General features: G+C 43.1%; 1 protein-coding gene across 4 annotated transcripts in view; it reads right to left on the bottom strand.

Moving 5' to 3' along the window:
• LOC102376386 (protein spinster homolog 2) overlaps positions 1–16,286 on the bottom strand; it is a 166,564-nt gene extending 150,278 nt beyond the window's left edge. For 3 of the 4 annotated variants that reach the window (XM_025210622.1, XM_025210620.1, XM_025210621.1), the window contains exon 1: positions 16,197–16,252. The gene's annotated coding sequence lies outside the window, so the exon portion shown is untranslated. Of the gene's footprint in view, positions 1–16,196 lie in introns of all 4 variants that reach the window. The other variant, XR_003095361.1, reaches the window with a different exon arrangement.
• Between the last annotated feature and the right edge of the window lie 6 nt (positions 16,287–16,292).

Genomic DNA, 16,292 nt, shown 5'->3' with positions numbered 1-16,292 from the left:
CTTCAAAAGGGATGTGGCCAGCCTGGAGAGGGTACAGAGGAGGGCCACCCGCTTGGTGAGAGGGCAGCAGGACAGGCCGTACGAGGAGAGACTGAAGGACATGAACCTGTTCAGCCTCAGCAAGAGGAGGCTGAGGGGGGACCTGGTGGCTGCATACAAGCTCATCAGGGGAGATCAATAGCACATAGGCAGAGCCTTTTCTCCCCAGCACCACCTGGGGTGACAAGGAACAATGGTAATAAGCTGATGGAGAATAGGTTTAGGTTAGAGATCAGAAGGCAATATTTTAGTTAGGGTGGCCAAAATCTGGAACCAACTTCCCAGGGAAGTGGTCCTTACCCCTACCTTGGGGGGGTCAGGCTAGATGATCTGTTCAGGTCCCTCCTGACCCTAGCTACTATAAAACTATGAAAGCGAGCATGGGCATGTCTACCTATGCTATAAATGTACAATTTTGCTGTGTAGACATACCCAGTGTCACAGCAGAAGGGGTCAAGGTCAGAACTCCTTTGCCTATCTACTCCTGTAAGTGCTACACATCATCTCACAAATAAGTCTGAAATTTTGAGAGCGGAAAACACATTCCTCCTGCAATAAGAGAAACAAAACAGCCTGCCAGCTTTTTTATTTCCCCCCCCCCCCCACCTCCCCCCCCCCCCGCCAAAATATACGTCTTAACTCAGCCAGGCTGTGGGGAAGGGAAGGAGGCAAAGCACTGGACCATCTAGCACACTGCCACAGAGGGCTCTGCAGTCTTCTCAGAGGGGCAAGAATCTCTGCTTTGAAATGATCTCTGCAAAGTGTGTGCCGAGTAGTTGAAAGCAAGCAAAGCTCCAGCTGAGAAAGAGGCAGCTGCCCGTGGCCAATATTTCCCAGGGCAAAATTACAGCATGTGGGAATTACAGATCTGCAGACAAACCAGTAATTTGTGAGGAATTCAAGTCACCAGAAGCAACAAATTAGGACCACAATGATAACAGAATTAGACACAGCCTCCTTTTAACCCCATCTATTTTTAAGATTTTTTTTTAGGGTTTCTGTTTGTTTATTGTCATGTTGTTAAAGTTTCTGTGAAATTAGGCAGAGAGCAACTATTCAGAACCAGTCTTCCCCATAATTTGCCCTCAGTCCTTGGACTGTATAAAATTATCCCCATGTGTGTAAAGATGTTTCAGTTGGCAATTTAAGAAAGTGACAGCCAGGGGCATGAAGAAATGAGAAAGCTCAGTAGCAATGAGTAACTCTATATGGCCTCAGTCAACATACCAACCAGGAGCTGCTGGATGGCGGCTGCAGGGTTTTCAGAGACTCCTGCTTTCTTAGGGTTTCTCCTCCGTGGGGGATACGGCTAGGGGCAGAATCCCAGTATCCTGCAGTCCGTCTTTCATATCCTAATGAACTGAACTGCACCCAGGAAAGTTCCCTGGCAACTATCCTTGTTAGTGCTCATTATTAATCCAACTGGTTATCTAAAATGCATGCCTAAACCCTAATCCTGCTCTGTTCCCCAAAGCAGAAACTGCAACCTGGAGAATTCATGTTGGGAAATGTGGGGTCTCTTTCTATACCACGCGGAGATAAACGCACTACTAAGAGCAGGATTTAAAATGCCTCAATTCTACGAAAGTGGTTATATAAGCACTGTGTTCCTCAGTGCTCCCATCACCACTCAGATCACCCACTGAAGCAGAACTGGGTGCCTGCTTGGATCAAGCTTTTAATATATTCCTAGAGTCTGAACATGAGTTTACATAAGTAAATTTACTGATGGTGAAAGGTGCTATTTTGGCATCCAAAAAGACCAACGTGCTGAATTTAGCTGTACAGAATGTACAACTGAAGCTGTGGCAGTGGAAGCTTATGCTGTATTACTTTGCAAGCATGTTTCGACTCTGCCCTGGGGAGACAACTCCAACCATAAGTCACCTTCCATGGTACATTCGAGTTTTAGCCTCTCTGAACCCCAGACCCAAATGAAGAAATACTCACATGTGATGAAGACAGAAGGAGACGCTCACATTAGCTACTAGGAAACTTAAAATGCTGTTGGATTTGCTCACTAGTGGAAACAGTCCTTTTCAGAACCTCAGATTCACGGTGCTTTGGGTCTGATATAAAAAGCCCTCAACAATAAAAGAGGACATCAAAGTTGCGTAGAAAACAAGGAACCCAAGGCACTTTGGGAGCAAAAAGAGTAAAATTACTTAAAAAAGGGGTGGTTGGTATGTCTGTGTCCAAAAAGTAGGTTACCAACTTTGATAGTTTTGATATCTTTCCATAATAAGTGAACAACCTAAAGTAAATGAGTTTGATGACCTGTTTAAGAGGACATGACATACTATGGGGACAAGCATGTTACAAGGAAGATATATATTCTGTACATGCTGTTGCTCTACAGAATACAGCAGCATTTGTTGCTACCAACTTGAATTAAAGTGAAGTAGGACACCACAGCACTTCATATCCAACTACTAATCCCTTGAGCCACCTGGCCCTTTTGCACAATCATCATTTGACTTGTCCATTGCTCAGGGAAGACAGTGGGTTCTTTCCTTCAGCTCCAGACTTAATAAACCCCTTGTAATATTGCCCTCTGCAGCACTGGAAACATTCCTCCACAGGGACTCTGTCAAAATATCATTGCTGTTTATGGACAAAGGCAAGCTTCACAGCACTGGGAAGAAAAAAATAATGGGCTTTAATGACTAACAAAGAAAGGAGAAACAGGGATGCCACTTACTCATGGTGGCTGCTGGCACACAAGACAGGAGCAGTAGCCAGCAGTGGCAGGTGCAAATGATGAAATGTGTACATGATTTCTGGGGGCAGCTTCCTAACAGAGAAACTATTCTCCACTGAGGCTTGGGCCACTGTTTAATCTGATGACTTACAGCTGCCAGCTAAAACAAAAGCAAGAAGAAAAAAGCAAGCACCCTACTAGCACCCACACTGAACCCACGACATACACATGCAGCTTCATTAGCAGCAGTGGGGATCCTGAGTAACAGTCCACAGCAAAATTATATAGGGCACCATGCAGCTGACATGGCACGATAATTTGGTAGGCAAAAAATTACTTGCTTTCCTCTCAGCAAACCACATGCTGCATTGTAATTTTGGTTGCATAGAAACTACCCCAGCTTTAAAGGGAAACTTGCCTTTTTAAAAATTTAAATATAGCAGAGAGAGAGAGAGAGAGAGAGAGAGAAGATTTTCTAATCTTTCCACAATCATGCCCCACCTCTACTCCTTAAACTTGAAAGGAATAGTTAGTCAATCACTCCAATGCTAGGCTCCCAATTGCTGCCATGACTTAGCCTGGCTGTTGAATCACCTCTTCATCCATACAGCCTGGCTCCTTAGGTTGCTGCTAAAGCAGGAAGTGAGTTCATCATTTACAGTGATCAGTCCTGTCTAGAGTTGTGGTCTTCATAAATTAAGGACCAGTCCTGCAATCATCTGCTCATGCGTGGCATTACTCTTGTTGATAAATCTATTTTTGGGCACAAAGTTGTTTGTAGGACATGCAAAGCTCATTCAGAAGGGCAACCAGCTGAAAGAACCTGGGTTTGATCCCAAGTGAGGGCAGTGGGTTTCTATTCCTTATTTCCACTTCTAATGCAGCCCTGACATCTTCCCATCCAGGGGCTACCAGGAGCCCCCTTGGGGAAAAGGTGGCCAGAATATGGTGCTGACTGAAACACAGCCTTCTTACACCAAGGTTAGAGAAACAGTGGAGTCCTGCATCAGTGGCCTGTAAACAGGACACCTTTATTTTAGAAAAAGGTTTGCAGTAATGGGCCTGGGATTTGGCAGTGGCACCTTTCCTGTCTAAGTTCTGCCTTACTAAAGGACTACATCAGGGGTTGGCAATGTTTTCAGGCATTGTGCCAAAAACACCTGAAACCTCAACTTGTAAGATGTTGGCATGCCAGGGGCAGATGGAAGGGGAGTCACAAGGGGCCCAAATCCCTGTTGTGGCAGTGCAACCACAGTCCCTTCCCCACCCCAAGGCACATGTGCCAAGCAAAATGCCTTCACTTGCCACGCTCTAGCACCTGTGCCAAGGGTTACCTACCCCTGGACTACATAATGCTGAATATATCAGTTCAAAGTGCCCTCTTCTTTCAGGTGCTGGATTCCTTGAGAGATTGGGTTGACTAATTCAGTGTTGTCTAAATCCAGAGCAGAAATAAAAAGAAGTTCCATCCAGGATTATCCTGCTTGCTTCTTACACCCAGAATAACACAAAGGAAGAAGAAAATTATTGTGCCTAAATTACTTGGATTTTTTGTTTTTAACCTACCTTTAAATTGTCAAGATACTCCCCACCCAAATTTAAATTATACCTTTAAAGTTATATATATTAATATTTAGAGTATATAATTATAAGGAATGGAGATGATTATATTTTTTAAACTACCACACTTGCAAAGGTATTTTTTAAATGGATACTCTTTTAGAAAGACTGTAACATAACTATTTGGTCTACTGCCTCAAAGTTAGACAGTTAGCAGAGGGAACCAGAGTTAACATATTTGTTTTCAAGAGCAAAGGCTGCAAATGCATGGATGCTGTTAACAATACCATCCACAATGCTGTTAACAAACAAGGAAGCACATACAACACTAGGTTCTTTCATGCAGGAAAAGAGTTTTAAACCATCAAAAAAACTGGGTTGCTAATAGTTCTTCCATATCATGCTGTTTTCATTATAGCCAAAGTCCAACAAACATTATAAAGTATTTTTAAATCTAAGAAATAGTTGACAAGTGTCCCTTTAAATCTGTATTTTTGGCCAAAAGAGCCATGTCTAAAATTCATAAAATGAACAGTTCGTTGATTTCAACCCAGTCCCCCAAAGAACTGATTTCCACATCACAAATAATGCTACCAGGTATTTCTGGCAGCCTGTAGACAAGAGACCAGACACTGAATGGATCCCAGAGCCAGAAACTTGTCACAAACATCTTGTCCAATGCTGGATATACCAGTCTCCCTACCCACTGCTGCTAAAACCAGCACAGTGAAAGCTAACAATGAGGGAGGTGGTCTCTCTATTTTAGGAATGAAACACAAACAAGATGGACTAAAGCAGCTTGCTGCTCTAGTGTTTATTCACTGAATATTGCCTGTGCAGACAATTCCAGTGCCTGGGCCACTCAGTCCAGCACTTTACAAAACTTTAAATGAACAGTTTCATGTTTGTGTCAAGACTTATAATGATCCATCAGCTGCGTTAAGAAAAGTTAGTGAAGTAGCACTTCAATGGATGTACCTGGAGCCCATTAACCCTCTGTCTAGCACCTGCATGGCTCTCCTCTCAACACCTGGGTTTTAATCTTGCCTCTACCCCTGATTTGCCATGGGCAAGTAAAATGAAAGTAAGAGCTCACAGCCATGTAAGAACATGTTTGACATTGACACCAGGCTCTGAAAACATACAGTGTCATAGAGAAGTGTTAAGCATCAGTGGTGTGGAGCCACTTCTAAACCGTAAGAGAGAAACTGGACCAAAGCAAAAAGACTTACAGTGAAACCTGCCCCACCCTGTCATTGCAGCAGAATACCTTGCTGCTGCAATTGAAGGGCCAGTTATCTTATTAGCTTAATCATGATTTGCAAAATACAATGTGAAGAGTTGCCAAATGAGGCCCAGATTCACCAGGATGCTGGAACCCATGTGTACTATTCAACATGTTCATAGTTCCCTGCTTAGCTAGCAAAGCATGAGCATATGTGACTTACTGAATCAAGGCCTGAGAGAGTCAGCAGCCCTTGGAAGGACTCAGTGGAAGCATCAAACAGCCTGCCATAGGGAATAAATACCTAGAATTATGGCTGCTACCAAGTCCCTATGACATATTAACTGAGATATTCAAAGAGTTTTCATCAAGCTTTGTGCTTCTGTGGACTGGGAACACTGGAGTGGTGAGACACTGTCTTTGTCAAGGAGCTCAGGCTCTCATCCAAAACTCACTGAACTAAGTGACAAGTTTCCTATGGGCTTCAGTGAGGTTTAGATCTAGCTATTGGAGAAGAGCACTCTGGATTTCCAGACTGACTGCTGTTCCTCAATTCATAAGCCAAGTGCTGGATGATGTTCACTTATTCCAAGTTCCAGCCTGCCAAGGAGTAAAATGTGTGAATTACAACCCTCTAAAAATATAAGTTCTATGATGGAAATGGCAAGTGACCCTAAACTAAGCTGGTGCTACCCAGGCACAGCTATAATGAAATAGATGGGAGAGGTAATCTCATTTATTTTATTGCTTTTTCATTTCTGTTGTACAGTTTAAGAGCATTCCACAGAGCTTGCAGACACATGGCAGTTTAAGTGCTAGGAAATTGTGACAAGTCACTCACATGCATCTGGCACCTATATACATCTAAAAAGTAGTGCAGGAAGTAGATGGAGTAAGGGCAGCCCTATCCTGAACATTAACAACTGTGATGGCACAGAAGCAGGGAAAGTACAGCTATCATATGTTGTGTTAGCGTGCATTCCCCAATCCTGCAGCCCTCCTTACAACACATGGCCTACGGTCTGACATTAACATCAGCCCAGAGAAAGAAACTCTGGGCCAGATCCTATCTTTCACTCTGACGCTTGAAAATTTCCTCTCTCTCTGTTTTGTAACCGCTGAAATCCTGCCACATGGCTTCCCTCACATCACAGTATTTCTGCGATGTAACTTTAAAAAAAATCTTTACACAGTTAGTAAGCGCAAAGCCCACAGTATGATCACGTTAAACCCAGACTGTGCTGTATGTTAGCAAACTTATCCAAAAAACAAACAGTGGAAACCAGAAACTTAGCATTTCCTTTCTCACACTGGAGAAGAGACAAGGTGGAAGGTCACTATTTATGGTTCCAAGCAGGCTTAGTTGGGTACCTTTCTTATTTCTTAAATAAGAACAAAAGCAGCTCTAGGTTGCATTGTCCTTAAAATAGGCTTGGTATTAGTAGGGAAATGATTCATGTATATTCTATCAGAGACCCTAAAATAAGGAAACTGTCAAAAAGTATCTTGTTACAGGAATATGGTCCATGTTCAAACCCTCTGAGACCCACCATCCAATTTGGAAGCATCATGTACTTTAAAGAAAAATACATTATGCTAATAGATACAGAAGGTTTAAACAGTGGGCTGGACTCTCCTCTTGCTTAACCCTTTGCATACAGATGTTTGCCTCCACTATGGCCCCAATTTAGCAAAACATGCACCTTTACGCTCCCAAAAGTCCCACTGAATTCAGTGAGGCTACTTTCGCTAACTAGTAAATGTAAGCCTAAACTTAAGAGATTTATGAACCAGACTCACAATACAATTTAAGTTCTCTCTGCTGTCCTAAGATATTATAAGGCATTCCTTTCATTTTCCCATTCCTGACAGTGAGCACTTCCATGACTGGGATGATCAGAAAAACCTGCTGTTCAATGCTCAGTTTAGATCTGAGCACTGCAGCTGGGAGAGACACAGGGCTCCAGAGGAGCTGACTCAATGGGCGGTTGTTCTCGCATACATGCATACAATTTTTAGCCTGAAAGTTAGTCAGCACTTTTGGCTGCAAGGAAGAAAAAACATATTTTTAAAACATTTATAATTAGTGTAGCAGCAGCAGTATTTGAATCTTAACAGCCTAACGATAAAGAAAAATGCAGCAAAGAGCTGTAGGAGCCTTAGGCATTTAAAAAAAAACAACAAACAAAAACAGCTAGCAAAAGCATCTTCTTTTCAACGTCTACTCTAAAAAGAAACACTTCCACAGTTCATGTTATTAATCTCATTGCAATTCCATACTAATTATTATTTGTTTATCTCTGACAACATGCTTGAAACTGCGCAAAACATGGGCCCTGCTCCAGAACACTTAAAATAGTGCTAACTCAGCAATTGGTATTGGCATTTCTTGTAAAAACAGGCTCAATTGTTAAACACTGAGTAACACTAGGGCTCTACATGTTACAATTATGCCACGATTAACATGTTAAATAATGGCATAAATGCCAAGGGTGACAAACACGCACCCAATTTAAGGCTCCATAAAATGGCAAGCCAGCCATAAAAATGTTCTACATTATACGTAGAACATTTTTGTGGATGGTTTATACGGTGCCTTACATTGAATGTGTGGTAGGTTCAGGGCTAGACAACTGATTGTCAGCCTTTGCCCTGGACCTGCAGGCACCCACTTTTAACTTGCTTGTGAAATACCAGGGAAGTACTAAGCACTCCCCCCTCCCTGCCCCCATAATCAGGCTAGTTTGAGTCAAAAGCCCGAGACAATAAGACCATGTACTGACATCTGCTTTACTGTTAGGCAGCTCATCTCAGAGCAAGTTGTTTAACTTATATTGTCAAGGCTGGTAGCCCTCTAACACCTGTTTGGGGGTGTGATTTTCAAATATGAGCATCTTATCAAAACATCCAAACACTGCTCAGACCAACACCTGGAGAGGTACAAAGGGGAGTGAAGTATCTTCACAGTGATTTCAGCCCTACATAAGAACTGGAAGTCCTGTTATAGCATATTGATTTTGAAATGAGGTACCTTCATGAAGAAGCATGACAGCAGAGAACTTGGGTGGGTCCTGCTGGTGTCAACAGGAGTTTAGGTCAGGTGAGGGCTGCAGGATTGGTGCATATTAGTTGGTCATATGAAAAATAACGAGACTGAGTCAAATTCTGCAATTCTTGCTTGGGTCCGGCTGGCAACAACAGGAGTTTTGCCCACGCGAGGCCTATGGGGTTCAGTTCAATAGTGTTTCCAAGTTAGTTAAACACTACTGAACTGAATCCTGCAGCTCTCACCTGGGCAAAACTCCCGTTGACGCCAGCAAGAACTGCAGAATTTGACCCAGTCTCATAGTTTTCCATATCACCAACCAAATACAAACTGGTGCTCACAGAACAGCTATTAGTAATCATTTCCTCACAATAGAAATGGAAAAAAAAGAAAAGAAACCCAAACACTAATCAGACAAAGGAAGCAGAAATAGTTAGGAAGCTGTCTTCTTTTAATTACACAATCATTGGCAGAAGTCTGCACAAGGAGTAAAATGGATTATAGCAGTTTTGGTTCAATGCAGACTTTAAAAAAAACCCAACATCACATGCCAAGGCTAAAAGGATTTTCGTTCCAGCATGTGGTTCTCTCATTCCATCAGCCAAGCTCTGAGCTGCTACTGCAGTTATTTTCTGCATAGCTTGCCCTGAGCCTTTCCCTTTGCTGTTCTCTTTAGCTACTGCAGTTGCTGGCTTCCTCCAAGAGAATGAAAAAAAAAACGTGTAGGAGAGAATACCGTTTGCCAACCGTATGAACCCTGTGCATGTATGCTGTAGAAGGTAGAAATTTAGCGCTCTCAGGATAGAAAGCTGGATTTACACTGCAATTTTTCTGCTCTTTGTGAGCTGTTTTCCCCTTTCGTTTAAAATTGCTTTGTGAAACTACTGCTGGTGCAAGCTGCCAGGCTGACAGCACTGGAGAGGGATGATTGATATTTATCCAAGAACACCCAGACAAGGTACAACATAGGTGACAGCAGCAACACAAGTTTCCCAACATCACCCTGCCAACCTGCCTCACTGATGCCCTGGAGGAACCACCTTCTACCACAGCTAGCTTGGACTCTCCAGGTTGCGCCTACTGTGGGCTTTTCTGCTGAGGTTGCTAACAGAAGTTCTGAGTTATGTCAAATATAGAGGTGACTTTTGGGACACAAATACCTGTACACCGAAAATGGGGCGAGACCACCAGCACATTTCACTCAGGCCAGCAGGCAGCCACGGGATGGAAACTTTCAGTCATTCCTGACCGGGACTACGGCCAAAGGGATGGCCTACCAGGTGAAGAATTCTATACCGCATTAGTCATCAAGCATCCCTTCAATTCTCACTTTCCCAACTATTCATGCTGCCGTAAAAGATGGAAGCACAGAATTAGAGTTCCCTTCCTTTCACTTCCTTTTGGTGCAGCTATGCAGAAATAGCTGGGTTACACAAGATATAACAAGGCCTCAGCACAAATGGCCTGGTTAAAAGGAGAATTAACAGAAAGAAAGGAGAAAACAAAATACCCCCTCTTCCCCAAAGCCCTAAAACATCTTTGAGGTGCCTACTCCATGTGTCAATTCAACATAAAATATCTGTTAATGTTTTGAATAACTGAATAAGTAACTATTTGTAATGGTGAAATACAAACTGAGGAAAGGCTTAGTGTTTAGAACAAAGAACTAAGACGGATTTCCCAAATTTTGTTTTTACTTCTGCCATTGACTTGCTCTTTGACTTTTAGGGCCCAGTTCAGCAACATACTCAAAGTAGCAAAAGACAGTTATATTATATGCCTGAATCTGAATCCACTGAAGAACAAAGTGAGGCACGCACCTTACTCCCTTACATCCCTTTAAAATCTCAGCTTCACACCCATGTTTAGGTCCTTTCCTAGTCAACACTAAGCACATTCTGCTTAACGGCATACTGAAGTCAATGAGGGCTAAGCAAATGCCTCTGTGCTTTGTTAATCTAAGGCAGCAGTTCCCAAACTCTGACAGATTGTACATCACCAATTTAAAATGATACAACCTTAAGTACCACCACCAATTTTTTGTCATATAAAGTAATTATAATAAATCTGTTAATGTGTGCCGCTAACAGGTTGCCTGCATACCACTGGTGGTTCACGTACCACAGATTGGGAACTGCTGATCTAGGGCATTATCTATGGAGCTTTTCTACACCAAAGTGCAGCCTTTTACTGGGTAAGCTCTGCCCTCTGTTGCAGCACTAAGCATTTACAGGTCAATGACCAACCTACACCTAGATCTGACTGATTCTTCATACCTAAGGCACAGCCTTTCCTATCCATTTGCACAGCTAAAATGCTCGCCCAAACTGTTCTTATTCCTTGTCTTGATTATTGTAGCATCCTTCTCTATGCCTTTGACCAATACCATCTTCCCCATTCACATCTAGAATACTGTTGTGATGATTGTTGTCCTACCTAGCCTGATACTTGAACTATGTCACTCTTTTCACGTGCCCCTCATCAGCTCTGCCTTCTCTTTTATCAAATGTAAACTGCTTCTCCTCGCTTCCTAGTCTCTCCGTAGCCCACCCGATCTTATTTGGTATCAAGAAGTTACCCACCTCCAATCGGACACGATGCCAGCCTCCACCACCCATTTGATAAACTTCCAAACAAGCAAGCATCTTTGTTAGTCTTCCCATGCAAGAGAGGAGCTCCGTGTAAACATCACCAAGACATTTTGGTGTCCAGTGTCAAGTCCTCCTCTGAAAAACTCTCCTTGGCCTTGATGCCTGCAAAAGCACTTGACCATGGTTAGGTGGCACATGTAACGAGATCGCTGCCCGGTACATTGACTAATATGGTGTGTCTCACTATTCCCCCCACAAGATTGGCCCCCGACTCAGCACTGCTCAGGACCGGGCAGTTTTTTTGCCGCATGGGTTGTCGGTGGGTTTGGGGGGGGGGGGTTAGATTGGATTAGGAGAGTGATGAAAGCACTGGAACAGATTACCCAGAGACCTGGCTCAAGAAAGCCCTGGCTGAGATGATCTAGTTGGGGATGATCCTGCTTTGAGCAGGGGTTTGGACTAGATGACCTCCTGAGGTCCCTTCCAACTCTAATTTTCTATGATTGGAAGGTCTTTGAGGCAGGGACTGTCCCTTTGTTCTAAACGACTGGCACACGGTTCATGACTATGGCTCCTACGTCCTATGGTGATTTAAGACAAGTTGTTATGTCTCTTCTCTTGGTGCCCCCTCTGTATTAAAGACACCGGCTCCCTGATGCGTCCCTCAGTGAGATGTTATGAGCCTTCATTAACATTTGCCAAGAACCCTAAGATCCTCACATGAAACAGGCTACAAGAAGGCAATTTACATGTTGCTCTCTACATCTATTCAATGTCTCCTTTGGTGACAAAGTTATCTTCAAAAAGAATTATTACAGTTCAAATGTAATTCACACTATTTTCTATCTGTGCATGCACCACATTAGATGTCCACTGGAGGGGTGAGCGGGAGAACCCAATTTGCTAAGACCTTTTTTTTTTTTATTTTTTAAAGGGATGTTTATATCTCATGAAAAAGAGCCAGGCTTTCATACATAAGCTCAGGTAGTATAGACCCATAATACCATATTCCTAAAGAGGTTAAAGGATTTGTACTTTTGTAACGGAGTCACAAGATCCTGTTTTGGGCCCACTAGACTCTCAACAGGCTGAATTAAAATTATTAGACTTACACCAGATAACAACCACCTTTATATTGCAAGGTGCTGAGCAGCGTGACAAGACATTTTTCTAAAGATATTGAGCAAGAGCTGCGACCCATCACAATAGGGGAGAGACACCAGACCTGAACAACATCTATTGAACTCAGCAGAGCAGTAAGCTACCTGGTATACAACTTAGTTTCCTACGATGTGCAGCCTACATGAAGTAATAAGAAATAAATGTATAATAAGAAAGCAACAGAAGGAGGAGGTGGGGGGGCGGTGCTGATGAAGTTTAACCCTGTTCAATCTGACAGTTCCCCAAGGAATATCCTGAAAGTTTTATGCTCTTGATCATGAAAGTCTTTCCACATGGTTTTCAATATTGATAAGCACTGAGACTGTGGGCCTATTATTATTAAAGAATTCATGGGAACAAGATAAAGTATTTACAAGAGCCTTAGAAGGATTTATTTATTAACTGCAGTTAAATAAATACTTTGATCCTTTTTAAGAGGGGGGAAAAGCCAACAACCAAAGGGTTTTTCATCAGGGTCAAATGGGGGAGTCTGACCACAGCAGTGAGGGTATTATTTGGAAAGCACGTAACAGAGAAGAAAAATGCTTCCACTGAGTTTAACATGACTTCGTATTTAATCTATATATTCTGGGCCAAATCCTGCCAATGCACACAAATCTAGCACAACAGAAACAAAGCTAAAATTGCCATAATGCCCTCCTATGAGGAAAATCTGACCCACAGCAGGCAGCCAGCCACTAAGAGTCACTAGCTATTGTGTTCAGGATGCTTTTAATTGCTCTGTTGTGCATTAGCCATAGCACTGTTGCTATTGACATGAGCTTGCTTGTATGACAATACGGCGCTTCCTGAATTATGAGACAGTCGCGCCCATTTCCCAGTCCATCCCCTTCCCTTGTCCCATTACACATTCCTATCATATTAACTGTGTGTATCTCACAAGCACCACGGTAAGCTAACACACACCTTGGTACTTAAGTTAAGCATCCAAGTTGAGTGCGCAAAGCTCTGGTTGCTATTTCCTTCTCATTCTTTCCATCGCAGAGTTCCTTCAACAGCCAAGCACTAGGTTACAATAAGGTTGAGATTAGCTCAGCGGAAGATAGAAAAATCAAGGGGGTAAAGCTCCCACTCCATGTTTTCTTTCCTCATACTATATAGAAGATGGTTCATAGTCTCATTGTAGGGATATTACAATAGGGGATTAAGTGGTCTCTTTATAGCATTACAGACACCAGTTTGTGGATTGTATCTAGTTTCCTGGGATCGTTCAGACTGAAACATACAGTACATAAAGGTAAGACCACAGTATCAAAGGTGAATTCACAAATCATGGGAAATGCTTTCTGTTTATTAACTCGGATTTCCTTGCACTTGAATATATGCATGTGTATTGGAGTAGTTTTGAAGAGTGGCGCTGACAGCTACAAGTTGCAGCAAAGGACTTATTATCACAAAAACGTGGTTATTAATAAGACACAGACATTTACAAGAGAAAAAATGATAAGGAAATTAAATATTAAACCAAAACCAATAGCTCATTGTGTGTCATGATGATATGCAATCACTAGAAACTGCTGCTAACATGAGTCAGGACTGCCACTAACTACATATGTCACCATGGGTAAGTCAAACCCTTTGGAACTCAATTTCCCTCTCTAGACTGGGATAATTATCTACATCTGCTTTACAGGGTGGTTATGAAAGAACCAAAACATTATCCTTAAATGAAAGGCATTACAGAAATGTAATACAGTAGCGTTTGGACAGAGGGAAACACATAGCAGCTGTCAATCATGATGACAGCAAAACTATTGTCTGTCATAAGTGAGCATAAATTAAAGGTCATTCATAACATAATAGCAAACTGCATTCCAAAGCTCTGAAAGCAAAAAGTTTCAGAGGAAGTCATGTTCATCAAGAGGGTAAGGCCAGTATCACCAGACCTTGGCAAAGCTGCCTTGCTGTCACAGCACAGGTAACCCACAGTGGATTCCTTACTACTATTTTTCTCAGTTCTGTGTGATGCCCCTCATAACTGTTGCAGCATAGCATACCTTTTAGAAGAACAGATTTACTTTGCAAGAAGTCAATATGCATACACTACGCTTCCAGGAAGCTGAGAGATATTTTAAGAAAAGTTACAGAAAAGCCATTTACCTTCAGGTCAACGTTGCTTAGTACAGAGAACTTCAATTTTTCCTCATCAGGCACCACCCCCAAAATCCTGTTTGACTTAACACTCCTCAATCTTACCAATAATATGGGCCAAAGAAAAAACCCTCAACTTCCTACCGAGTCTCATTGTGCCTCGGCAGAACAGTGCTGAAATACAATGCTTTTCTGAACAAACCTGCACTAATGAGTAAAATGGATTACAAAAAAAATGTAGGCTTTAGCTTCATTTTTCAAACAGACTCTCCTTGTATTGCTTGGATTTGTGTTATTCAGCTTCTACGTGGTCATGTTAGAAGTTTAAGATGCTTGGGGATTCATATTTTAAAGCACATACGTCACACATTGATAATCTGCTAAATAAACACACAATGCCAACTTTAAGGCCTTGCACATACTGACCACGTAGCCTGTAATGACTGTAATAAATACAATTCTTATATCAAAACTAAAAGGTTCTACGTGATTTTTTCAGGTAGCAAAGGAACAGCCTGAACTAGAAACGAATTCCAGTTTTGACACCAACTAAGTAGTCTTAGGTAAATCACAGCTTCTGATTTGGTTCCCCCTTCCATAATGGGGATAATCCTTGACGCCGTCACCACAGTGTTGCAACAGCTTGTGTTTGTGAAGTGCTTTGAAGAGCTATAAGCACTAATTATTACCTTCCTTGAGACCTGACCTGGATTTAGATGTGGTCACATTTACACACCAACACTCGTTACACTAGCACAGTGTATACAACAGACCCAACATGCTACCAGACACAAGATGGATTTATTAGTATAAAGGAAAACACCTTTAGTGGACAGTTGATTTTGCGCTCAACAGTCACACCACTGACTACACCTATTTCATAGTTTGTAAAACAATGATTTGAAAAATAACTACCTGCCTGACGTGCACCAGAACAGCACGTGCTGTTTGACCTTTGCACTTTGGTATCTCAGAAATAATCACTCATTCAAAGTGAAACCTGACTCTTGAGCTAATATTTTTTTTATATTAAATATAAACCAATGATAAGTTTACTTCTTTGTTATCGAGGACCCCAGCACCACGGGTTGTTGGAAACGGTGATGACCATGGCACAGGACGACCGCTCCGATGCCGCTGGCAGCTGACATTTACGTTCTGTTTGGACAGACACTTCCTGGCCTTCCTATAAATCAAGATGCTCCACCTGCCAGAGGATCCCTCGCCCTCTTTCCTGCTGCCAGGAAAATCAGAGGCGGTGGCTCTGTGCTGGGGGCACTGTAACAAACGGGGGCAGTGACGATGAACCAACTTTTCCTTTTCTTTCTACTCTGAGAAAAAAAAATGTTTCCCTGCGAGATAAGCAAACCCTCCCCTGCGCTACAGCAAGCAAGGGGGTCATCTGCCGCTTCTTAATCAGGGGCATCCCTCCCTGCTCCCTCAACAAGGGGACACAGGAGACCCCGGAGGTTCAGTCACCCCCTCTGGGCCTGATCCTGCCACGTGGGGGCCGAGCCCGGCCTCAGCACTGTCCTCTGCGGGGCCTGACTGCTTCCCTCGGGCAGAGCCGGGTTTTGTCAGTGACCCCGGGACTAGCCCTGCACCTGCCACCCGTACACACACACACCTCACACATGCACACACACACTTTTCTCACAAATACACCCCACACACACACACACACACGGTGCAAGCTCTATGTCGCCGCAGAGTCCGGCGGAGCGGGGCCGGGGGCCGGGGCGGTGCGAGGCAGGCGCTTACCCGCCACGGTGTAGCGGTCCAGGTAGTTGAGCACGTTGCCGGCGCTGAGCACGGCGGCGGCCAGCACGCCGGAGCGGGGGGGCGCGGGCGCGGGCG

The sequence above is a fragment of the Alligator sinensis genome, unplaced genomic scaffold (genome assembly GCF_000455745.1).
Source record: "Alligator sinensis unplaced genomic scaffold, ASM45574v1 scaffold419_1, whole genome shotgun sequence".
Classification (NCBI taxonomy): domain Eukaryota; kingdom Metazoa; phylum Chordata; order Crocodylia; family Alligatoridae; genus Alligator; species Alligator sinensis.
The sequence above is the reverse complement of the archived record's forward strand: the minus strand, read 5'-3'. Positions and strand labels throughout refer to the sequence as shown.